The 17302-nt window shown below is 39.3% G+C and overlaps 1 protein-coding gene across 12 annotated transcripts in view; it reads right to left on the bottom strand.

The window, feature by feature from the left end:
* SP100 (SP100 nuclear antigen) overlaps positions 1-17302 on the bottom strand; it is a 136951-nt gene that overhangs the window by 59362 nt on the left and 60287 nt on the right. The window lies entirely within an intron of this gene.

Here is a 17302-nt window from a genome sequence, read left to right as displayed (position 1 = left end):
GGCTTAACTCACTTATTTAAAAAAGAAATTTTGAAAGATTTAACTACAAAGTAAAAACCAAGATTTTATCATGCATGAAAGACTCATTTAAAAACATATAAAACATTGAAAATATATAGGCAAACATATTCAGTATACATCAGTAAAAGAAATCAGGGACCATGTAATTCAGACCAAAAAGTTTTAAGAAAGTAGAAATTATAGGAGATGCAATAAGAAATGGGTAGAAACACACTATTGATAGAAGACTTTATTTTTGCTTCTTTCAGCTCATAGGAGATCAGTGTAGAAAACAGAAAAGGATGGAAGACCCAAGTGATTTGTTTAGCAGGATCAATATGATTGATACATGTTGAACTCCGTAGCCAGAAAATAGAGTATACACATTTTCCCCACCCTCTCTTAAATAACTGTGTCAAAGAGGAAATACAAATCCAAATTGCAGGCTATTTAGCAAATAACAATAATAAAAAATATTACCTATGAGAAGCTGTGGAAGATTGTTAATACAGTGCCCAAAGGGAGGGGAAAAGTCTTAGTTGGGCATGCTAGCTCATGCCTGTCCTCCAGCTACTTGGGAGGCTAAGATGGGTGTATCATTTGAGGCCAGGAGTTCAAGACTAGCCTAGGCAACATAGTGATACCCCATCTCTAAAATAAAATAAAATAAAATAAAATAAAATAAAATAAAATAAAATAAAATAAAATAAAATAGTGAGACCTGATGCCACGTGCCTGTAACCCAGCTACTTGGGAGGTTGAAGACGGAAGATCACTTAAGCTGAGGAGTTCAAGGCTGTAGTGAGCTATGATTACACCACTGCACTCCAGCCTGAGTGACAGACCGGGATCTCTATCTCTAAAAACAACCAAACCAAACCAATAAATAGCCTTACATAATGAACCAGTGGGGGGGGAAAAAAAAGACGCCAGTTGAATTAAACATCTGCCTCAGAAAAGTTAGAACAAGTACAAAAAAGTAAAGCAGATTATATGATTATATACCTGGAAAACCCAAAAGAAGCAATTAAAAATATACTATCATAATAGGAAAAGTTAGTAAGTTTCAAAATTAAGATATACAAATCAGTAGCTTTCCTATATGGGAGTAAAAACCAGTTAAAAGATATAATGCAAGGGAAGACCTCATTTATAATAGCAGCGAAAGCACACTGCCACCAAAGCTCAGATTAAATGTAAAGAAAGTCTGCATCACCCACCCACATGCAGGAAATAAATATAAAAGCTCCACTGAAGGCCCAGAGGCCTCTTGAACAAATGGATCATCATGGTGTGTTCTTGGAGAGGCAGTCTAGCATCATAAAGATGGGAGTTCTCCCTATGTTTGTTTATAAATTTAACACAATCCCACTAAAAGTACCAATTGATTTTTAAAAAGTTGAGTAAAGCTAATTGACACACAATCTTCATTATTCACAGATTCCATATCTGCAAATTTGTCTATTAGTTCAAATTTATGTGAACCCTCAAATCAATACTCATGGCACTTCCCTGGTCATTGGCAGACATGCAGTCTGGCAAATTATTTGAGTCACCTATGCATGCTCTTAGCTGAGGCCAAACAAGGTGATGCTTTGCCTTCTTGTTTCAGCTTTCACACTGTAAACAAGAGTCCGTTTGTGGTCTATTTAGTGCCACTTTTTTGTGTGTGTTTTTGTGCTTTTTGTTGGTAATTTCATGATATGAAGTGACACCCAAGTGTAATGCTGAAGAGTTGTCTAGTGTTCCTAAGTACAAGAAGGCTGTGACGTCGGAGAGAAAGTACATGTGTTAGATAAGCTTTGTTCAGGCATGAGTTATAGTGCTATTGGATATGAGTTCAATAGTAATGGATCAATGTGATATTACATAAGGTGTCTTTATACAGAAACATATATAAAACAAGGTTATGTATTGATCAGTTGATGAAAATATGACTAGAAGCTTCCAAAAACCTTATTCTGTATTTCTACTAGAAGCAATGGTCCAATATTTGCTAAGTCTGTGTTCATGGTGACTTTATAGAATAGAACTACCAGGAATAATGAGAATTGACTGTATATGTGTATATGAATACATACACACACATATCTGTATTTTCAGAATCTACCCACTTTTGAATGCTTCCACTACTACCAACTTAGTCCAACTCACCGTCACCCTTCTGAGATCATTGCAATAGCCTCCTTACTCCTGTCCCATTCTTGCCCTCCTAAAGTCTATTATCCATGTAGAATCCAGAGCATGTCCTCAAAACATAATTCAGATTATATTCCCCAGCTCAAAACTCTCTGATGTCTCCTCTTACTTAAGAATTCAAAGTCTTTGCCGCGACCTATAAGTTCTATATACCTCTGAGAAACCACTTTCCACCCAACCCCTCTCTACCTCTCCAGCCAGTGGCCTCCTTGCCATTCCCTAAAGGACCATGTGTAGTCCTCTCTCAGGCCTTTGCAGCTGAGGTTTTCTCTGCCTCAGCTCCATGGCTTAGTCCCTCATTGCATTTAGATTTTCAGTTACATGCAGCTTGTTAGCAAGGCTCTCCTTGAACACCCTACATAAAGTGGCACATTTCTGTCACTCTACAACTCCATTATTCTTTATTTTTCTTTATAACATTGTCACTATCTGAAATATTATGCACTTATTTGTGTATTGTCTGTATACCCTAAGTACAATGTAAGCTTGATGAGATTTTTCTCACTTCTTTATCCCTATCGAGCAGCATTGGAAATAAGGATTTGCTGAATAAATGAATAAAGGATCAAAAAAGGAAAGAATAAATAGTGAGATATCTCTATGTTCATGAATAGAAATGGTTTATATTTTAGAGACATCAGTTCTCTCCACATTTATTCTATGCAATTTCAATAAAAATTCAACAGGGTTTTCAAAGGTTGACAAAATGATATTAAAAGTTATAAGAATGATAAAATGGTTATAATAGCCAAGACAATTTTGAAAGAGAAAAAAGTTGAGAGAACTTATCCTACCTGATATTAATATGTTATAAAATTATAGTACTTAGTAGAGTGTGATATATATTGATGCAGAATAGATAGGGCAATGGATACATATATATGTATATATGTTTCTGGGCTTTCTAGCATCAAGCTGCCATTTACATATACAAATAAATATACATATATACATATATATACATATATATACACATATATGTATATTTATTTGTATATGTAAATGGCAGCTTGATGCATGCTATGTATGACATGCTATGGGTGACATTACACATCAGTGGAGAAGCTAGGACAATTGGTTACCCATGTTGGAAAAAATTAGACCTTTACATTATGCCACACTAAAAAAAATCAATTCCAAAAGAATTAAATATCCAAATGAGAAAAGAAATAAGAATGTCTCCACCTAATATTCCCAAAAGCAAATCTTGAGATAGGGTTTTATTTTCAGTAGGTTTATTTTTGAAGTAATCACAAGGATTAGGAGTGAGGAACTAGGAAGAGGGAAAGGGTGAGAAGGGAAGTCAATTGGCCTGGTCACCAGTGTGGTCAACTGAGCCTTACTCTTACTGGGGACTCTCTGAAGAACTATAATGAATGATCCTCAGGTGGCCCATCTTAGGAATGGAAGCGAGAGTATTTATTCACTGGATCTGACTTTATTGGTCAAGATGTTCAATGAAGTAAGAAAAGTATGAAAATATCTTGGTAACCTGAGATTAGGCCAAGTTTTCCTAAACTAGATTAGAAAACATAATTATAAATGATAATACAGACCAATTACACAAGGATAAAATATTCTATACATCAAAAACTTACAATCCAGTGAAAAGACAGTTCAAAAGGTGATATCAAAGAAGCTGGGGGAGTTTTTAAGAAATGGAGATCAGGTAAGGCCTCTCCATGGAGGAGACACTTGAACTGAAACATGAATAAGAAGAAACCATTCCTACCACGTAAAAGCATCTTATGTAGAGTCAACATGAAGTGCAAGGGTTCTGAGGCTGAACACTACTTGGTTTATTCAGGGAAGGCCAGAGGAGCAAGTGACAGGGGAATCATAAAGGATGAGATTTAAGAGCTGATCAGGGGCAGCCTGTGTAATGCTTCATAGGCATGGCAAGAAGTTTACTTTTTTTTTTCTAGGTTCAACTGGAAAGTTTTCTAGGTTCAACTGGAAACCACTGAAAGGGTATAGCAGTTGGGTGGCCAGCTGTTGAATGGAGAATAGATTCTAGTGGGCAAGAATGAAAGCAGAGAGACCAGTTAGGAGGACTCTGTGGTATTTCACATGCAAGACAATAGGGCTTGGGCCGGGGCAGTGGCAGGGGAGATAAAGAATGGACAAATCTGATATATAGTCTTGGAACTTGATGATGGAGAGAGTGCGAGGGGTTAGGATAGGGGGAAATCAAGCACATCTTCTACATTTTTGGCTCAAACTTAGTAAATATAGTGCCATTTACTGAGATGAGGATTACTGATGAGGATGACAAGTTTGGGAATGAGAATCAAGAAATGTGTTTGACACATCAGATTTAAGACACCTGTTAGACTTCAAGTAGAAGTTTGGAGTATGAAGTTGAATTTATGACTTGGCAGTTGAGGAGAGAGAAAAGAAGAGAAATATAGTTGGCAGTCATTCACATATTGATAAAATTCAAAGAACAGGACTGGATGCAATTCCTAGGGAGAGAGTATAGAGACAAGGAAAGCACTCAGGTCCAATCCATGGGGCACTCCAAATTGTAGACCTGAGGAAACCACGAAGGGGCCACTACCACCACCACCACCACCACCAATGCCACCAATAATACTACCACTATCCACACTACCACCAACATCACCAGCAAGGAGCTCTTAGCCAGCAGGAGATTGGGGTCTTCCAGAAGACAAGAGAAGAGAATGTATCCACCCACATGGCCCAAAGGAGACCCTTCTCCCAGTTCACTCACCTGATCACGGTCATGCCAATACCTGCCAGGTGTTAGGAGGCAAAGGGCAGCCAACAACTCCCAGTCAGAAAGGCCATGAGCAGGCGATCACTGCAGGCCATTCTCAGACAAGCCACACCAGCTCGATCTCTTTGACTGGAGGAACCAGCTTTTTGGGAACAGATCTTTTCAGGCCTGAGGCCTCAGGCTCCTGGCAGGAGATTTGCCTCCCCTGCCACCATTGCTCTCTACACCTGCTGTCTACCCCCTGCCTCATCTGTGAAGCCAGCAGGACATTCACCCTTGACCAGTTTGTATAGTCCTCCTAGGGAGAAGTCCAGCTGCCTACTGAGAGCATGTAGTCTAAAAGCAGCCTGGCCCCCATAAATGAGATCCACAGAGAACCTGAATTAGCTGACAATATTGATTACCATGTGATTACCTATGACAAAAAGCAAGCAGTGAAAATCCCTGATCTTCTAATTTATAGTTTCTCGACATTTCTTTACCCATCATTTTATTTTTAATATTTTTTCTTTGTTTGCTCTAAGTACATATTTTGTACAATCATATATTTGGATTAAATTTTCACAAGCTGCTAGAATTAATTTATTCACGCAAATTACTCATCCAATAACTATTAATTGGGCACTTACTGTGAAGCGACCCACTATCCTAGATGGTGAGGATGCAGTTGTGAATAAAACAAAGTCCTTGCTGGCGTAGAGCTTACGGTCTAGTGGGGAGACAGCAATGAAGAAACAAACACAGAAGGTGGTAGAGTGTTTTGTGGAAAAGTAAACCAGAATAAGGACTTCAGGGAGTGGTGAATGGGGCTAGAAGTGTGTGTGGGAGGAGGATGTGTAATTTTATGTAGAAGAACCAGGAAGGACTTCTCTTAAGTCAGCATTTGAGGAGAGGTCTGACAAAAGGTCAGAGAGTAAGCCATGAATCCTGTCCTTCATTGGTCAAGATGGCCAAATCATGCTCTAGAAAGACTATTGCAGGCTCTGAGCACACTGCCTTATCCTGTGGAACTGGGGGTCACCGTGAATTGTCTTGCCATATCCTATAGACTGAGCTATGGTCACTTCCTCTCCAACCAAAGACATTCCACCGTCTTCACCGTGAGCATGGGCTTGGCCAAAATCTCTCAAAATCTTGGCGTCTGTGCTGAAGCCTTCCACACTCTTGGTTGGGGGATCCCTTTAAATCTGGCTGTTTTTTCCATTTCACTGGATTTCCTATTTTACTCCAATAGCGATGGACAGTTTTGAAGCCCACTTGTACGTCCTAACCCAAAACATGTACCCTGAAGGAAGACTGAGTCTTTAGTACAGCTGTGATCTAATTTACAAGGAAAGAAAGGTTGTGGGAGGGGTGGGAGTGTGAAATAGATAAGTAGAACAGTAAAAAGGGAAGCGTGATGAGATCCATAGGATGAGGTCTGATAAATGGAAGTGGTATAAAAAAAGGCCATCCCTATTTTGAGATAAAAGAAAATAAAATGCAGAAAGTATTTTAATGATGCTGGGAATAATAATTAGCCTATAAACAGTAGCAATGTCTGTAAAATATTATACAAGATGCAGTGTTAAAAGAAAGACACCATCAGCATCCTCACCTAAATACTGAACTAACTTCACTTTATATATTTAGGTGAAGACAAGACGAAAGGAAATCTTAAAATAAAATGATATGGGATCTGGAGCTCATTCAGAATGGAGAATGGGAGAGCTGTAGTTGAAAAATATATATGCATCCTAGGCCTGGCACGGTGGCTCACGCCTGTAATCCCAGCACTTTGGAAAGTCAAAGTGGGTGGATCGCCTGAGGTCAGGAGTTCGAGAACAGCCTAACCAATATGGTGAAACCACATCTCTACTAAAAATACAAAAATTAGCCGGGTATGGTGATGGACATCCACCTGTAATCGTAGCCACTCAGGAGGCTGAGATGGGAGAATTGCTTGAACCCGGGAGGCAGAGGTTGCAGTGAGCCAAGGTTGCACCTCTGCACTCTGGCCTGGGTAACAGAGCTGGACTCCATCTCAAACAAAAAAACAAAAACAAAAAAATCTCTATGCATCCTATTTCACTGTTTTTAGGTGAAATTCATTTCAGGCATCTCTATTTTTCCCAGTAACATTGAGCTCCATGGGCTTACATTTCTTATAAGGCTAACTAATGAATTCCACAGACTAGATTTTAAACACGTAAGACTTCATTACTAACAAAAGAAATTGCTGAAGGAGGTGAAAGGTAAGGCTCCTCGACCCACAGTTGTGGAAGGAGAGAGAACATTCTGCACCACAACACTAACATAAAGAATCTGATTTGACAAAGTGTTAAATTGAGAAATTTCAAAAGAAGATCAGTCTTACTCTCTTGCAAAATATGGAAGTGTGTCTTTTCATAACCGTTACTGATTTGTTCTGTTCTATGTTAACATAAACTTGTCCTTAGGAGAGCTATTTGAAGAGGTCTTGTAATAATCCCACAAAATACAAAATTATTGCCACTTCTCATGAAACCAATTTCCAAAGAAACCTGTAATTCTGATTGATTGTTTTATTTGATAATTTTTGGGCCTGGCTATAATATTTTAAGTGGTATCTGGATCCCTAAACTGTATAAACGCTTGTAAAATTTTATATTAACTCAGTGGCATTCTGATTCTCTCATATGCAAGTAGGTAACAAATTGACTACAGGTTTCCTTTTAAATAAAGATTTTGAGAATCTTGTCTCATTTAAATTCACTCCAGTTATTATGTAATAGAAAAAAAGATATTCATAGTAATACATAAATTTATACAATGTATAAAACTTTTTTAAAATGCCAGAATTGTATACAAAAATTTTTTAGTGGAGGAACATTACATAAGACATGAATAAAAGAGTAAAAGTCTCTGTTCTTCCCGAATTAACCTTCAAATTCAACGCTTTTTTTTTTTTGAGACAGGGTCTTGTTCTGTCACCCAGGCTGGGGTGCAGTGGTGCAGTCTTGGCTCACTGCAACCTCTGCCTCCCGGGTTCCTCAGCCTCCTGAGAAACTGGGATTACAGGCGTAAGCCACTATGCCTAGTCAGTTCAATGTATTTCTAATCAGAGTTTTCAGTAGACTTGGGAAGGAGATGGGAGAGATCTTCTTGAGCTCATTCTAAAATTCACCCCCAATGAGGCATCAGGATGGTTCTACCTCTGAGCTCTTCTTTCTTTTCTGTAGTCCCTTCAATTACAAAAGAAGAACATAGAATATAGACAGGTAAAGGCACTGTGTAATCAAAGTGGTGATTCAAATCACCATGCCATAATGTGGAGAATATTTTTAAAATTCCCACCTCAGTTACACAGAAAGGCAATCCCCATGTAGACTATATATGTAAACATTAAAAATGATCAGTTATATCAAACTTCTAGAATCAAATATAGAACAATATTTTTAAAATATTGAGGAAGAAATAGTTGTTGTAAATAAGATACGGAACCCAAGAACCAGTTAGAAAAAGGCTGACAAATTTGACTACATAAAAATTTAAAACTACTCTAGGACAAAAGATTCCCTTAACAAATCTAAAAGAAAAACAACAAATGGACAAAATACTGGCAACGCATATGATCAAGATTTAATATATACAACATATAAGATTTCTATATTCATTCAGAATAATAAGAAAAACACAGTGACATGAAACACTGAGAGGGCCGGGCGCAGTGGCTCACGTCTGTAATCCTAGCACTTTGGGAGGCTGAGGCGGGCGGATCACAAGGTCAGGAGATCGAGACTATCCTGGCTAACACGATGAAACCTCGACTCTACTAAAAATACAAAAAATTAGCTGGGCGTGGTGGTGGGCACCTGTAGTCCCAGCTACTTTGGAGGCTGAGACAGGAGAATGGTATGAACCCAGGAGGTGGAGCTTGCAGTGAGTCGAGATTGCACCACTCCACTCCAGCCCGAGCAACAGTGCAAGACTCCATCTCAAACACACACACACACACACACACACACACACACACAAACACTGAGAGCATTCTCTGACAGAGTTCTACAAAGAAGAAACAGAAATCATCAATAATAAATGAAAAATTCCTGACCACACTAAAAATGAAAACCATGCTCATTAAAGCAGCCTTGAAATAAGACTTTTTATATTTCAATTAAATATGTTTTTATTGTCCAGGTATATTAGTTTAAAAAGCAAGAAAGGACAAAAATGTACAGAATTACTCATTTAAATAAATAAAACTATATTCCAAAATGTGTTAATACATGCATAGTAAAATTCTGGAAAGACAGACACCAATGTTCACAAGAACATCTATTTTAAAATCAGAATAAAAAGCAAGATGAAGATAGAATAAAAAGCAACATGAGCATTTAAAAAAAAAATAAATTGCTACCTTAAAAGGCATTCAGGTTTTATCTTATGAAAGGTGTAGAAGAAATGCTCCTGGAACTGACAAATGGATTTAGTAAAGTTTCAGAATATAAAATTGATGCATAAAAATCAGTGGCATCTTTATACACTAAAAACGTTCTAGCTGAGAATCAAATGAAGAACACAGTCCCATTTATAATAGCCACAAAGAAAATGAGATCCCGAAGGGGTGGAGCAAGATGGCCGAATAGGAACAGCTCCAGTCTCCAACTCCTAGTGCGGGCGACACAGAAGACCGGTGATTTCTGCATTTTCAACTGAGGTACTGGGTTCATCTCACTAGGGAGTGCTGGACAATCAGTGCTGGTCAGCTGTGGCAGCCTGACCAGCGAGAGCTGAAGCAGGGCGAGGCATCGCCTCACCTGGGAAGCGCAAGGGGGAAGGGAATCCCTTTTCCTAGCCATGGGAACTGAGACACACAACACCTGGAAAATTGGGTAACTCCCACCCCAATACTGCTTTTTAAGCAAACAGGCACACCAGGAGATTATATCCCACACCTGGCCCAGAGGGTCCCACGCCCACGGAGCCTCCCTCATTGCTAGCACAGCAGTCTGCGATCTAACCGCAAGGCAGCAGCGAGGCTGGGGGAGGGGCGCCCGCCATTGCTGAGGCTTAAGTAGGTAAACAAAGCCACTGGGAAGTTCGAACTGGGTGGAGCTCACAGCAGCTCAAGGAAACCTGCCTGTCTCTGTAGACTCCACCTCTGGGGACAGGGCACAGCTAAACAACAACAACAAAAAAAGCAGCAGAAACCTCTGCAGATGCAAATGACTCTGTCTGACAGCTTTGAAGAGAGCAGTGGATCTCTCAACACGGAGGTTGAGATCTGAGAACAGACAGACTGCCTGCTCAAGTGGGTCCCTGACCCCTGAGTAGCCTAACTGGGAGACATCCCCCACTAGCGGCAGTCTGACACCCCACACCTCACAGGGTGGAGTACACCCCTGAGAGGAAGTTTCCAAAGTAAGAATCAGACAGGTACACTAGCTGTTCAGCAATATTCTATCTTCTGCAGCCTCTGCTGCTGATACCCAGGCAAAGAGGGTCTGGAGTGGACCTCAAGCAATCTCCAACAGACCTACAGCTGAGGGTCCTGACTGTTAGAAGGAAAACTATCAAACAGGAAGGACACCTACACCAAAACCCCATCAGTACGTCACCATCATCAAAGACCAGAGGCAGATAAAACCACAAAGATGGGGAAAAAGCAGGGCAGAAAAGCTGGAAATTCAAAAAATAAGAGCTCATCTCCCCCTGCAAGGAGCACAGCTCATCGCCAGCAATGGATCAAAGCTGGACGGAGAATGACTTTGATGAGATGAGAGAAGAAGGCTTCAGTCCATCAAACTTCTCAGAGCTAAAGGAGGAATTATGTACCCAACGCAAAGAAACTAAAAATCTTGAAAAAAGAGTGGAAGAATTGATAGCTAGAGTAATTAATGCAGAGAAGGTCATAAACGAAATGACAGAGATGAAAACCATGACACGAGAAATACGTGACAAATGCACAAGCTTCAGTAACCGACTCGATCAACTGGAAGAAAGAATGTCAGCGATTCTTTCTTCCAGTTGATCGAGTCGGTTACTGAAGCTTGTGCATTTGTCACGTATTTCTCGTGTCATGGTTGGAAGAAAGAATGTCAGCGACTGGCCGGGCGCGGTGGCTCAAGCCTGTAATCCCAGCACTTTGGGAGGCCGAGACGGGCGGATCACGAGGTCAGGAGATCGAGACCATCCTGGCTAACACGGTGAAACCCAGTCTCTACTAAAAAAATACAAAAAACTAGCCGGGCATGGTGGCGGCGCCTGTAGTCCCAGCTACTCGGGAGGCTGAGGCAGGAGAATGGCGTAAACCCGGGAGGCGGAGCTTGCAGTGAGCTGAGATCCGGCAACTGCACTCCAGCCTGGGTGACAGAGCCAGACTCCGTCTCAAAAAAAAAAAAAAAAAAAAAAAAGAATGTCAGCGATTGAGGATCAAATGAATGAAATGAAGCGAGAAGAGAAACCAAAATAAAAAAGAAGAAAAAGAAATGAACAAAGCCTGCAAGAAGTATGGGATTATGTAAAAAGACCAAATCTACGTCTGATTGGGGTGCCTGAAAGTGAGGGGGAAAATGGAACCAAGTTGGAAAACACTCTTCAGGATATCATCCAGGAGAACTTCCCCAACCTAGTAGGGCAGGCCAATATTCAAATTCAGGAAATACAGAGAACGCCACAAAGATACTCCTCGAGAAGAGCAACTCCAAGACACATAATTGCCAGATTCACCAAAGTTGAAATGAAGGAAAAAATCTTAAGGGCAGCCAGAGAGAAAGGTCGGATTACCCACAAAGGGAAGCCCATCAGACTAACAGCAGATCTCTCGGCAGAAACTCTACAAGCCAGAAGAGAGTGGGGGCCAATATTCAACATTCTTAAAGAAAAGAATTTTAAACCCAGAATTTCATATCCAGCCAAACTAAGTTTCATAAGTGAGGGAGAAATAAAATCCTTTACAGATAAGCAAATGCTTAGAGATTTTGTCACCACCAGGCCTGCCTTACAAGAGACCCTGAAGGAAGCACTAAACATGGAAAGGAACAACTGGTACCAGCCATTGCAAAAACATGCCAAAATGTAAAGACCATCGAGGCTAGGAAGAAACTGCATCAACTAACGAGCAAAATAACCAGTTAATATCATAATGGCAGGATCAAGTTCACACATAACAATATTAACCTTAAATGTAAATGGACTAAATGCTCCAATTAAAAGACACAGACTGGCAAACTGGATAAAGAGTCAAGACCCATCAGTCTGCTGTATTCAGGAGACCCATCTCACATGCAGAGACATACATAGGCTCAAAATAAAGGGATGGAGGAAGATCTACCAAGCAAATGGAGAACAAAAAAAAGCAAGGGTTGCAATACTAGTCTCTGATAAAACAGACTTTAAACCATCAAAGATCAAAAGAGACAAAGAAGGCCATTACACAATGGTAAAGGGATCAATTCAACAGGAAGAGCTAACTATCCTAAATATATATGCACCCAATACAGGAGCACCCAGATTCATAAAGCAAGTCCTTAGAGACTTACAAAGAGACTTAGACTCCCATACAATAATAATGGGAGACTTCAACACTCCACTGTCAACATTAGACAGATCAACGAGACAGAAAGTTAACAAGGATATCCAGGAATTGAACTCATCTCTGCAGCAAGCAGACCTAATAGACATCTATAGAACTCTCCACCCCAAATCAACAGAATATACATTCTTCTCAGCACCACATCACACTTATTCCAAAATTGACCACATAATTGGAAGTAAAGCACTCCTCAGCAAATGTACAAGAACAGAAATTATAACAAACTGTCTCTCAGACCACAGTGCAATCAAACTAGAACTCAGGACTAAGAAATTCAATCAAAACCGCTCAACTACATGGAAACTGAACAATCTGCTCCTGAATGACTACTGGGTACATAACGAAATGAAGGCAGAAATAAAGATGTTCTTTGAAACCAATGAGAACAAAGATACAACATACCAGAATCTCTGGGACACATTTAAAGCAGTGTGTAGAGGGAAATTTATAGCACTAAATGCCTACAAGAGAAAGCTGGAAAGATCTAAAATTGACACTCTAACATCACAATTAAAAGAACTAGAGAAGCAAGAGCAAACACATTCAAAAGCTAGCAGAAGGCAAGAAATAACAAAGATCAGAGCAGAACTGAAGGAGATAGAGACACAAAAAACCCTCCAAAAAATCAATGAATCCAGGAGTTGGTTTTTTGAAAAGATCAACAAAATTGACAGACCATTAGCAAGACTAATAAAGAAGAAAAGAGAGAAGAATCAAATAGACGCAATAAAAAATGATAAAGGGGATATCACCACCGACCCCACAGAAATACAAACTACCATCAGAGAATACTATAAACACCTCTATGCAAATAAACTAGAAAATCTAGAAGAAATGGATAATTTCCTGGACACTTACACTCTTCCAAGACTAAGCCAGGAAGAAGTTGAATCCCTGAATAGACCAATAGCAGGCTCTGAAAATGAGGCAATAATTAATAGCCTACCAACCAAAAAAAGTCCAGGACCAGACGGATTCACAGCTGAATTCTACCAGAGGTACAAGGAGGAGCTGGTACCATTCCTTCTGAAACTATTCCAATCAATAGAAAAAGAGGGAATCCCCCCTAACTCATTTTATGAGGCCAACATCATCCTGATACCAAAGCCTGGCAGAGACACAACAAAAAAAAGAGAATTTTAGACCAATATCCCTGATGAACATCGATGCAAAAATCCTCAATAAAATACTGGCAAACCGGATTCAGCAGCACATCAAAAAGCTTATCCACCATGATCAAGTGGGCTTCATCCCTGGGATGCAAGGCTGGTTCAACATTCGCAAATCAATAAACATAATCCAGCATATAAACAGAACCAAAGACAAGAACCACATGATTATCTCAATAAATGCAGAAAAGGCTTTTGACAAAATTCAACAGCCCTTCATGCTAAAAACGTTCAATAAATTCGGTATTGATGGAACGTACCTCAAAATAATAAGAGCTATTTATGACAAACCCACAGCCAATATCATACTGAATGGGCAAAAACTGAAAAAATTCCCTTTGAAAACTGGCACAAGACAGGGATGCCCTCTCTCACCACTCCTATTCAACATAGTGTTGGAAGTTCTGGCTAGGGCAATCAGGCAAGAGAAAGAAATCAAGGGGATTCAGTTAGGAAAAGAAGAAGTCAAATTGTCCCTGTTTGCAGACGACATGATTGTATATTTAGAAAACCCCATTTTCTCAGCCCAAAATCTCCTTAAGCTGATAAGCAACTTCAGCAAAGTCTCAGGATACAAAGTTAATGTGAAAAAATCACAAGCATTCTTATACACCAGTAACAGACAAATAGAGAGCCAAATCATGAATGAACTTCCATTCACAATTGCTTCAAAGAGAATAAAATACCTAGGAATCCAACTTACAAGGGATGTAAAGGACCTCTTCAAGGAGAACTACAAACCACTGCTCAGTGAAATAAAAGAGGACACAAACAAATGGAAGAACATACCATGCTCATGGATAGGAAGAATCAATATCGTGAAAATGGCCATACTGCCCAAGGTTATTTATAGATTCAATGCCATCCCCATCAAGCTACCAATGAGTTTCTTCACAGAATTGGAAAAAACTGCTTTAAAGTTCATATGGAACCAAAAAAGAGCCCGCATTGCCAAGAAAATCCTAAGTCAAAAGAACAAAGCTGGAGGCATCACGCTACCTGACTTCAAACTATACTACAAGGCTACAGTAACCAAAACAGCATGGTACTGGTACCAAAACAGAGATATAGACCAATGGAACAGAACAGAGTCCTCAGAAATAATACCACACATCTACAGCCATCTGATCTTTGACAAACCTGAGAGAAACAAGAAATGGGGAAAGGATTTCCCTATTTAATAAATAGTGCTGGGAAAATTGGCTAGCCATAAGTAGAAAGCTGAAACTGGATCCTTTCCTTACTCCTTATACGAAAATTAATTCAAGATGGATTAGAGACTTAAATGTTAGACCTAATACCATAAAAACCCTAGAAGAAAACCTAGGTAGTACCATTCAGGACATAGGCATGGGCAAAGACTTCATGTCTAAAACACCAAAAGCAACGGCAGCAAAAGCCAAAATTGACAAATGGGATCTAATTAAACTAAAGAACTTCTGCACAGCAAAAGAAACCACCATCAGAGTGAACAGGCAACCTACAGAATGGGAGAAAATTTTTGCAATCTACTCATCTGACAAAGGGCTAATATCCAGAACCTACAAAGAACTCAAACAAATTTACAAGAAAAAAACAAACAACCCCATCAAAAAGTGGGCAAAGGATATGAACAGACATTTCTCAAAAGAAGACATTCATACAGCCAACAGACACATGAAAAAATGCTCATCATCACTGGCCATCAGAGAAATGCAAATCAAAACCACAATGAGATACCATCTCACACCAGTTAGAATGGCAATCATTAAAAAGTCAGGAAACAACAGGTGCTGGAGAGGATGTGGAGAAATAGGAACACTTTTACACTGTTGGTGGGATTGTAAACTAGTTCAACCATTATGGAAAACAGTATGGCGATTCCTCAAGGATCTAGAACTAGATGTACCATTGGACCCAGCCATCCCATTACTGGGTATATACCCAAAGGATTATAAATCATGCTGCTATAAAGACACATGCACACGTATGTTTATTGTGGCACTATTCACAATAGCAAAGACTTGGAATCAACCCAAATGTCCATCAGTGACAGACTGGATTAAGAAAATGTGGCACATATACACCATGGAATACTATGCAGCCATAAAAAAGAATGAGTTTGTGTCCTTTGTAGGGACATGGATGCAGCTGGAAACCATCATGCTTAGCAAACTATCACAAGAACAGAAAACCAAACACCGCATGTTCTCACTCATAGGTGGGAACTGAACAATGAGATCACCTGGACTCAGGAAGGGGAACATCACACACCGGGGCCTATCATGGGGAGGGGGAAGGGGGGAGGGATTACATTGGAAGTTATACCTGATGTAAATGACGAGTTGATGGGTGCTGACGAGTTGATGGGTGCAGCACACCAACGTGGCACAAGTATACATATGTAACAAACCTGCATGTTATGCACATGTACCCTAGAACTTAAAGTATAATAATAATAATAAACAAATAAAAAAATAAAATAAAGAAAAAAGAAAATGAGATCCCTAGGAATTCATCCAACCAAGGAGGTGAAAGAGGTCTACAAGAAGAACTAAAAAACACTGCTGAAATCAGAGATGACACAAATAAATAGAAAATTTTTCCATGCTCATGGATTGGAAGAATCAATATAGTTTGAATGACTATACTGTTTAAATCAATTTACAGATTCAACACCATCCTTATCAAAATAAAAGCATCATTCTTCACCGAATTAGAAAAATCAATTCTAAAACTCAGTTGGAACCATAAAAGAGCCTGAATAGACAAAGCAATTGTAAGCAAAAAGAACAAAGCTAGAGGCATCACATTGCTTGACTTCTAACTATACTATAAGGCTACAGAAATCAAAATAGCATGGTACTGGTACAAAAACAGACACATAGACCAGTGGAACAGAACAGAGAACTCAGAAACAAACCTGCTCACCTACAACCATCTGATCTTCAACAAAAATAAGCAATGGGAAATGGATTGTCTATTCAATAAATGACGCTGGAATAACTGGCTAGACATATGAAGAAAAATGAAACTGGATCCATACTTCTCATCCTATACAAAAATTAACTCAAGATAGATTAAAGATTTAAACGTAAGACCTAAAACTATGAAAATCCTAGAATAAACCTAGGAAATACCCTTCCTGATATAGGCTTTGGCAAAGAATTTATGGCTGAATCTCCAAAAGCAATTGCAACTAAAACAAAAATTGACAAGTGGGACCTAATTAAACTAAATATCTTCTGCACAACAAAAGAAATTACCAAAAGAGCAAACAGACAGCCTTCAGAATGGGAGAAAATTTTTGCAAACTGTGCATATAACAAAGATCTGATATCCAGAATCTATAAGGAACTTAAACAAATCAACAAGCAAAAACCAAAAAAATCCAATTGAAAAATAGGCAAAGGACATGAACAGACACTTCTTTAAAGAAGACATACAAGTGGTCAACAAACATGAAAAAATGCCCAACATCACTAATATCAGATAAATGCAAATCAAAACCACAGTGAGATACCATCTCACACTACTCAGAGTGGCTATTATCAAAAAGTCAAGAAAATTACAGATGCTGGCGAGGTTGTGGAGGAAAAGGAACGCTTATACACTGTTGGTGGGAGTGTAAAATTAGTTCAACCATTGTGGAAGACAGTG

Source organism: Chlorocebus sabaeus, chromosome 10 (assembly GCF_047675955.1).
Source record: "Chlorocebus sabaeus isolate Y175 chromosome 10, mChlSab1.0.hap1, whole genome shotgun sequence".
Taxonomy (NCBI): domain Eukaryota; kingdom Metazoa; phylum Chordata; class Mammalia; order Primates; family Cercopithecidae; genus Chlorocebus; species Chlorocebus sabaeus.
Note: the sequence above shows the minus strand (reverse complement) of the source record. Positions and strands in the feature narration are given on the sequence as shown.